Raw genomic sequence first — 9,554 nt, forward strand, 5'->3', positions numbered from 1 at the left:
AAACTGCATACAAGTTTCCAAAATGCTAACAAGTTCCCAAGAATACTGCTGCTGTTGCCATTGTTGTTGTTGTTGTTGTTGCTGGAAGTTAGGGCATCTCCTGATATTGCAAGCTGCATACAAGATTTTAAAATGCTAACAAGTTCTCAAGAATGCTGTTACTGTTGCCGTTGTTGCTGCTGTTGTTTTTGCTGGAAGTTAGGGTGTCTCCTGATGCTACAAGCTGTATATAAGTCTCCAAAATGCCAACAAGTTCTCATTAAGGCTAACCACGGGGAACAACACTGGAGAGGTTGGGAACCAGCCAGACCTCACCAGGTCCGCGCCTGGAAGTCAGGGCATCTCCTGATGTTGTAAGATGCATGTTGTGTACAAGTTTCCAAAATGTTAGAATGATGAAGAATCACCAATGACAAATGACGAAATTGCACTGCCAACTGAGGTCTGTCATATATATTTTTTCAGGTATACCTTCGAGCCAAGCTCCTTGTTCCTGCGTCCCCCTCAGGGAATGGCTAGTTCCGGGAGGGTTCAGCAGTTACTATGATAGAAATATTTTTATCTGGCTGGAGGACCAGTTTATTTGGACAAACAATCTCTACTGTTCTTGCCTGGGACCATCGGCCCAAGGCCTTCCAAAGCCTGACAACTTACCTGTCATGTCATTCTGATGTAACTTAGTTACTTCTCTACCTCATCTGCTGATGCAGGCAAAACAGACAGAAAGACTCTTCATCACCTCATATCTCCCCTGCCGGGAATGAGATGAGGGAGAATTTTCTTAACCAAAAGCTAATCATCACCTCACAAGCAGTTCCTCATGGGAAGGAACAAAAAGCAAACCAAAAGCTAACCACCACCTCACATGTAGTCTCTCATGTGAGGGAACAAAAAGCTATCAGACCAAAGCTAACATCAGCCAATGAAGGCAAATTTTCCTAACATCTTTCTCACAGTATATGACATAGAAAGGGAGGAATACAGATTAAAAGCTACAACACTCTAGTTACAAGGTCATTGCCAGAATTTATGATGTCACTCCTCCAATGCCTTTTTCCGTGTCCTTCTCGTCGGTGGCCAGTTCTCAGCAGGTTTGGCTTTCTCTTCCGAAAGGGTGACCAAAGACCTTCCTTCACTCTGGGGACCTGAGCCTCAGTGTTCTCTGTCATGGGAAACCCACTTCTCCCACATGGCAGGTATGCAGTGAGGGCACCTGGAGGTTCAGCTGATTGGTCTGTGATGGCTGCCAGTGGGTGCCTGCTGTCAGCTGGGTGCTCCGCTGAGACTGTCACATGGTACACTTAAATCTCCTTCCATAGGACCTCTCTGTGCAACTTGGACTTCTCCTAGTGTGGCGTTGGCCTGAAAAGGAAACATTCCAGGAGCACAAGTGAATTCTACGTCCATGTCCAGACCCAGCCTGGAAAGTTAGAGAGCACTTCTGCCTCCTTCTGTTGGTAACCTCAGGCTGGCCCAGGTTTCACAAGAGAGGACACAGCTCCCATTCGTGCTGGGAGGAATAGTTTCTACGGCCCACCACAGACGCACTGGCTTTCCCTACTTCTTCCCCACCTCCATTCTCTTTCCTGTCCACCCCACACCCCATGCCTTGGCTCTGAACAAAGGAATGACAGATAAAGTCTCTCGCCCTAGTGGCAGGGGGCTGAAGCTTGCCGAAGACCCTCCCAGGGAAGAAGGACCCAAAGCTACAAAGTCCTGGGAAAAGTAAGAGGAAGGGTACGGGGGGAAGGGGAGCAGAGAGTCATTGCAAGTGCCCCAACACACCCTGGGATTAAGGAGGTTTCCAACCAAAAAGCGGGAGTCTCCCTGGGTAGCTGGTTCTCCACACCTGTCAGCCTCACTGTGCTACGAGGCATTTGAAGCACGTGGCAGAGCTCAGTAAATGTGGGGTAAAGAAACAGGGAACTGGGCCAGAAGCCACTGGCCTAGGCAAATTCAGTGGCCCAGCAATCTCAAGGGTACCTCAGACTTCCCACTTGCCACAGAGCAGCTGCAGCCAGTGCTAGCACAGAGCCAACCCAAGAAGATGTAGTCTCCAGTTGCAAGTCCTGCAGCACTAGGACAAGTCCCAGTGGGGGGTGGGAGTGGTCCTTGGGCCCTGCCCTCAGGTAACTGATTGCCTGTGGTCCGGCCAGGCACTGTTGGGGTGCGGGGTGGGGGGAACTCTGTTAACCTGTACTTATTAATATGTTAACTCTGTATACTTCATCTGTTACACTTCATTAGCCTGAAGCCATTGTATTTTCCCTTTGACCTCCCTGAGCCATGCACCCCAAGGCCAGGAGGCCAATGTCCCTGTTTCTGACTCTTCCTTTTCCACTGGGGAGGATGAGGACTCTGGCCTTCTGGTCCCCCAGCTCTACATACATCTTTGGGGCAAAAGACAGCTGGGCAGGACCAAGCTGTCTGCCTCTTGCCTGGCCCAAGACCTTCTGCTGAGCAATGACCGACATCAGCAAAATGCCTTCGATCACCCTGCACCTCCACCCCCCAACTACTGCCTTTTAGATTTGGCAACTGCTTCCCACTCTGTCTCCACCCCAATGCCTCTTCCCTCCATCCCTCACCCATTCCTGCTTTCCTCACTCCCTCCTTGCAAGGCTTCACTGGGCACCTTCCCCACAGAAATTCCTGGGGCTCAATCCTGACAGGATATCAAGGCACCCCAGCCCTGCAGAGTGGGGAGGGATAGTGCCAGTTTGCAAAGCCTCAGCAGTGGTACCTGCCAAGTGCAAGAGCTCCTAAAGTCCAGAAGATGGTGGGGCCATTTCTGGCTGGGGGAAAAGTTCATAAGAATTAGAAATGAATATTATTCAGCACTAAAAAAAATGAACTATGAAGCCATAAAAAGACATGGAGGAGCCTAAAATTTAGTTTGCTAAATGAAAGAACCCAATTTGAAAAGGCTAATACTACATGGTTCCAACTGTATGACCTTCTGGAAAAGGCAAAACTTTGGAGGCAGCAAAAAGATCAGTAGTTGTCAGAGATTTAGGGGGACGAAGGGATGAGTTGGTGGAGCACGGAGGATCTTTAAGGCAATGAAATTACTCCCATGGTTCTACAAGGGTAGATACATGTCATTATACATTTGTCAAAACCTATAGAATGTACAACACCAGAGTGAACCCAAATGTACAGGATGGACATTAGTTAGTAATATGTATCAATATTAGTTCATCCATTATAACACATGTACCACCCTCATGCAAGAGGTTAATAACAGGGGAATCAAGGGAGTGGGGAGTAAGGAGGTATATGGGAACTCTCTATACTTTCTGTATAATTTTTCTATAAACTAAAAACTACTCTAAAAAATAAAGTCTATTAAAAATAGCAGACAACATTATAATGATGAGTAGCATTTCTTGAGGTTTTTAAGAAAAATCTCCTCCCTCTTGCACATTCAGTTTAAGATTGGAGAGACAGCATTATTCACAGGAACCAAAGAGTGGAGACAACCAAAGTGTCCATCAACTGATAAAAAGATGAACAAAGTGTGATATATTCAACAATGGAATCTTATTAGAACACAAAGAGGAATGAAGTATTGAAAATATTACGCTAAGTGAAAGGAGTCAGTCACAAAAGGCCACATATTATATGATTCTACTTATATGAAATGTCCAGAATAGGAAAACCCATAAAGACAGAAGGTAGATTAGTGATTTCCAGCAACTCTGAATTTGATTCAAACCCAGGTCTTCTTGATGCCCCCGGGACCAGCAGGTGTGCTGGGAGCCCTGAAGGATGGAGAGAAAGTGGATGGGGTATGGCAGGCCAGCTAACCGAGAACCAAGGACCAGGAGAGAACACAGGGTGATGTCGCAAGGAGGGAGGCACTGCCCTGGCAGGAGGCACCCAGAAAGCCAGCCCAGGTGTTTGGATGCTCCTGCCACTGGGGTGCCACTGTGGGATTCTGAGCGTGGAGCCTGGAGTCCTCTGACTGCCAACGCAAGCAATTCCTTGGAGGGAGAGGATTGAGGGGAGAGACCAGCCCTGGGTTGGCACTGGGCTTCCAGGAGGCAAGCAGGAAAGAAGGAAAGGAGTGTAAAGAGGGCCTTTCATTTCCCTTCCCCCAGGACAGGCTCACCCCTTCCTTCCCCAGTATTGCAGTCCTCAGTTGTGGCGGCGGTGGTGGTGAATCCAGGTTTCTCCTTTGCCTCTTACTCACCTGTATCCTCTTTGTTTAAAAATCTCCATCATTTTTTAATGTAACCAAACAGACTGGGGAGTTGGGTTTTTTCCTGCCTTGGTGAGACAAGCCCCACAAGGTGTCCTGTGAACCTACATTCATTGACAAGCACATTTTTTTCTTGAGTACCTCCAGAACAGAGTGAAATGCTCTGCCTTTCTGACTCCATCTTATTCAAGTCTGTTCCTATGGTCTTCGGGTTAATAGCTTCTTGCATATGGACATGTTAATCATTAGAGGAATTCTGCTTGCAGCTTGAACAGCCCCTTACCAGAAAGTACCTCTCCTGAGGAGATAAGGGAAGCATACTGTTTATCAAAGATTTGCTGGAACCTCATGACAGGACTCATATCAATTAGGGTCAACAGACAGCACAATCTTCCTCGGACCCCTGCTGGCACCCAGATGTCTTCAGTTGTCAATCACCCCTCGCCCCTCCCATTTCCCCTTCCCCTTGACATAAAAGAAGCCTAAACTCTGTACTTTCTTAAGATGAATTTGAGGCACCACTCCCATCTTCTCAGCTGGTGCCTTCTTGATCAATAAACTTTTCCTTACTCCAAACTGATGTTTTGAGTTTTGGCCTTTCAAAGCATCAGGCATACAGCTTTGGACTGGTAACACCTCCTACATAGAAGGGACTGTTCTGAGAAGCTGTGTTGGGTGAAGAGAAGGCATCTTCCTGAGGACAGGACCCTGTGTTCTGAAGAAGGGGGAGGAGGAGGTTGGTGGGGAGCACGCCCTCTGATGGAAGAAGGGTCATCAAACCTTTGGTATCCTGAGGGACCTGAAGGGGGACAGCCAGGAGGCTGTGGTGGAGGTGGTGGCAGGGTGCTCAAGTCCCCAGACCTCCCTCTGGCTCCCCACCATGTGTCTTCCCACCAGGGCCTGTCTCCTCTATCCCCCTTCGATGCAAATTTCAAGGATGTATAGAAGCCAGGGCTGACTCCAGCACCCACACCCGGAGGTGTACCAAGGCACCAGAACGGGAGGGAGGGAAAGGGCGATACCAGCATCAGCTTCCTCTGGATTCCCATGAGGAGATGGCACTGAAGCCAGAACTCTCTGAGCACCAGCTCTGCGCAGGCCTGGGCCACAGTCAGGAGCAGGGCTTCCAAGGCATTCTTCCACATAACCATTCCAGCCACAAGGCAATGTAGGGATTTTCACATCACGAGGTCTGACAGTTAAGTTCGCAAACTCATTCTAGAAAAAGTGCTACATACCTCATTGCTGAATATCACTATAGTCACCTTCTAAGTACTCCTCTTGGAAAGCTATGCACCCACGCCAGTGCTTAGTCCATCCTTCAAAGCAATTTTGGAACTCTTTTTCTGGAATGGCCATCAGAGCTGTCTTCGTATTACCGCTTCCCCGAAAATAAGACCTAGTCGGACAACCAGCTCTAATGTGCCTTTTGGAGCAAAAATTAATATAAGACCCAGTATTATATTTATATTATATTATATTATATTATATTATATTATATTATATTATATTATATTATATTATACTATATTACACTATATTACACTATATTACACTATATTACACTATATTACACTATATTACACTATATTACATTATATTATATTATATTATATTATATTATATACCTGGTATATAGTAAAATAAGACTGGTCTTATATTAATTTTTGCTCCAAAAGATGCATTAGAGCTGATTGTCCGGCTAGGTCTTATTTTCTGGGAAACACAGTACCCTTGATGTCCTGAATGTCATCCAAATGTCTTCTTTTCAATGTTTCCTTCATCTTTGGGTAAAGAATCAGGTGATTGGGGCCAGATCAGGTGAGTGGGGAGGGTGTTCCAATACACTTATTTGTTTACTGGCTAAAAACACCCTCACAGACAGTGCTGTGTGAGCTGGTGCATTGTCGTGATGCAAGAGGCATGCATTGTTGGCGAAAACTTCAGGTCATCTAACTTTTTCATGCAGCCTTTCCAGCACTTCCAAATAGCAAACTGGGTTAACTGTTTGTCCAGTTGGTACACATTTATAATGAATAATCCCTCTGATATCAAAATAGTTTAGCAACATTGTTGCAACAAGTTCGGGAATTTAACTGTCAGATCTCAGATGACAAAAGAAATGATTCACTCCTTAGCTAGAAGGCAAAGTTCCTCAGCTTTGCCCTAAGTGTTGGGGGGTAAAGGTTGCAAGTTGCCAGAAAGTACTACAACTTAAGAGAAGAGAGAGAGAGAGAGAGAGAGAGAGAGAGAGAGAGAGAGAGAGCAAGCCTGCTGATTTCTGGATTTCAACATGAGAAAATGTGCTGCGAGATCAGAAAATAGTGACTCTGACCTTAGAAACCTCCTCCCCTTCATCCTGACCTTCCGTCCCCATTGCTGCCTCTTCACACAGGGCCTCTGTGTCTCTGGCCTCCCCTCTCCCAGACTGGTGTCATTCCAACCCATTCTTCACTTTATGAAAGAGAGGCAGTCAGTATTAATTTTGTCATTTTATTCTGTATTTTTGACACTTTGACATTTGGGGGCCTTGCTGACTCTGAAAGGACTGCCGCTCCCAAGACTAGCTAATTTCTAGAGATACAAACAATTCTGCCTGCAAATAATAGAGAACAACTCTGCACCTTTCATATGTAAACCAACCACCCAGGGTTCAATCTTAAACCTGATTAACCTGCCTCATCTGTTCCTTCTCTGGAAAGTACAGTAAAGCTTCTTGCCCACATTTCTCCGCCTGGCCGACCCTGGTGCTTCCCCATGTGGCTGCTCCGTGGTATTGAGACAGGTTAGTTAGTATGTTCTTAGGTAAACAGGGAAGTCCCTGGTGAAATAAACAAAAGGCGGCCCTATCCTGAAACTCCATGTTCTGGAATGTCTCCTTTACTCTAGGACAGAGATATGAGAATGAGCCTTAAGGTTAATAAATATCTCATAAATCCCCTTTGGCCAGACAAAGGAGCAGACCTGATAGATAAGGATGGGTTCGTTAATCCCTTTAGGGGGGCAAACAGGACAAACCTGATAGAATTCCATTAAAAGGTGCCAACACCCTTCCCGAAGCAGGCAAGGGAAGGTATAAAAGTAAAAACTTTTGCCTCAGTCACTGGGCAACCCGGTCGGGACCCCTCTTGTTCTGAGAGCTGCGACTTTTTACTTTTAATACATTATCCTCTTTTACAACTCCTCACCTCTCCTTGGTCCGTGCTTCCATTCTTTGGTTTCACGGGACACGATCCCAGCACAAAGAAAATATTCTACATCACTTGGAGGCTCGTCACAGGGTTGAAGATGAGGTAAATATTATCTGTGCCTTTCTAATTGCCTGCTTATGGGCCTTCGTCGTTTTTTGTCTCTTTCTCCTGTCACACAAATATTGGGCCTCCATCAGCCATTTAAAAGCGAGTAGCACAGCTGCCGACCTTAAGCCACAGAGGTAAAGGCTTCGTGGAAGGGCTCTGGTCAATCCCCTCTGGCAGTGAGCTGGGGGAATGTTGTCCCCAGTCTGACCATTTTCTCTTGTAAGGAGGGGAGGCTGAGAATGGAGCGAGGTTGGCATGAATTACCCTAGATAGCAACTGAGGAACTTTGGCCATGGCTACTCTACGGCAAGTTTCCAAAGGCTCCCTGGGTCTTTCTCCAGCCCAACTGCCCGGAAGGGTGCCGTTTGGAGGCTCTCCCGCTCCCTCTCTGCTACTTTCTCCTATTCCTCTGCTGCCTTTTTCCCTTTCTGAGAGGAAGCTGAATGCTGGTGCGTGGCCAGGACTGTGGGCCTTTGCAGACAACTAAGGGACCCTGTTGGTGGCCACTCTGTGGTGGGTCCCAAAGGACTCTCTGGTCCCTTCCCAGCCTGACCACCCATAAGGTGCCAGTGGGATGTCTCCTCCAACCATGCTGCTCTTTCCATCCTGTCACTATCTCTCCCCAGCTCTTGAGACGTTAATCCGGGGTCCCCTTCCTGTGAGATCTCCTCAACACTCTCCGGTAACTTATTTTGACAAGCCAGCCAGGAGGTAAGCCCCTTTTAGGGGACCCTAAAATCTCTCACTCACTTTCCTATACCTCTTTTTCTTGCCATCCTTTGCAGGCACAAGTTGGACAGTTAAATTGACCATTAGGGTGTCCGCCGCTTAAAAACTCCTGTGACAGGATAACCCGGTTGGAACAGGTCATTTAGGACCTGCCGGGCTCAAGACAAATCCAAGCACCAGTGAGGTCTGTGTTTGTACAGCATAATGTCTCTTGAGACTTGATTTTTCATCCCCTCTTTTCTTCCACGATCTCATAGTACTCCTCTGGGGATCTCAGCCTGCACTTCTTTGCTGCCTGCCTCTACCCCCAGCTCAGAGCTGTAGCTGAGGGGGAGAGACCTCAAGAGCAGGGCTCCGGAACACCAGGCCGCAGCCCGCAGCCTGGCCACCACCAGGCAAAGTTTTTAAGGAGGACCGACATATTCCAGACTTGCTTTTCTTTAAGGAAGCAGCTTTGTCAGAAGCCTTTTGGGGAGTTAGATATCTCTTTCTGTCCTCCTTCACATGTTTGGCTTCAGGGCCTCCTTCCACTCCCTCTTACCTAGGCTGGATGCCTTCCCTACAAGCTTTAAGTATGTACTCTCTCCTTTACTACCTTTATTTAGAAGGCCACCATTACTTAGATCGTGCCATCAATTTTCAGGATGCCCAAAGTCAAGCCACATATCCCTCCACTTTAAAGCACCTCATTATCGGCCACAGCCTTTATCGGCCTGTGGGCCGATGCCAGACCTTCAGGCGGGGACATACACAGATTTGGGTAAGCGCCCACCAGCCAGGCTGCTCAGGTAAGCATGACTAACCCTGGCATGTCGTGTCTCCCCACTCACCCCAGAATTGGTCGTGAGATGTCCGTGGCCCACATTTCTAGGGGACGCCCTAGACCAAGTTGTAGGAGATGAATAGTGAAGGGACACCTTTCTGTTATGGCTCCCTTCCACATGGGCAATCAGCCCTCACGCGCCTTGACCCCCCTGAATTGCATCTTGAAACATTGGGATAAATTTGAACTTCAGACTGAAAAACTGGCACCTGGTTTTTTGTTCTGAGATTTGGCCTCAAATCTCAGAAGATAGGAAAACCTGGTCTCCTGAGGGAAGTAACAACTATAAAACTATCTTACAGTTAGATTTATTTTGTAAAAGGGATGGCCAGATGTGCCAGGTTTCTAGAAACCCTCATTGGGGACATAAAAAAAAGGAACTAAATAGATAGTTCAGGAAAAAAAAGGAGCTCCACCCATCTCCTAATCCACTTATAAACAAGAATGCCTGAAGCTGAGGTAACTGAATGAAAAAAGTGGCACTTTTAAAATCCAAGCA

This window comes from Rhinolophus sinicus, linkage group LG15 (genome assembly GCF_036562045.2).
Source record: "Rhinolophus sinicus isolate RSC01 linkage group LG15, ASM3656204v1, whole genome shotgun sequence".
In the NCBI taxonomy this organism is placed as follows: domain Eukaryota; kingdom Metazoa; phylum Chordata; class Mammalia; order Chiroptera; family Rhinolophidae; genus Rhinolophus; species Rhinolophus sinicus.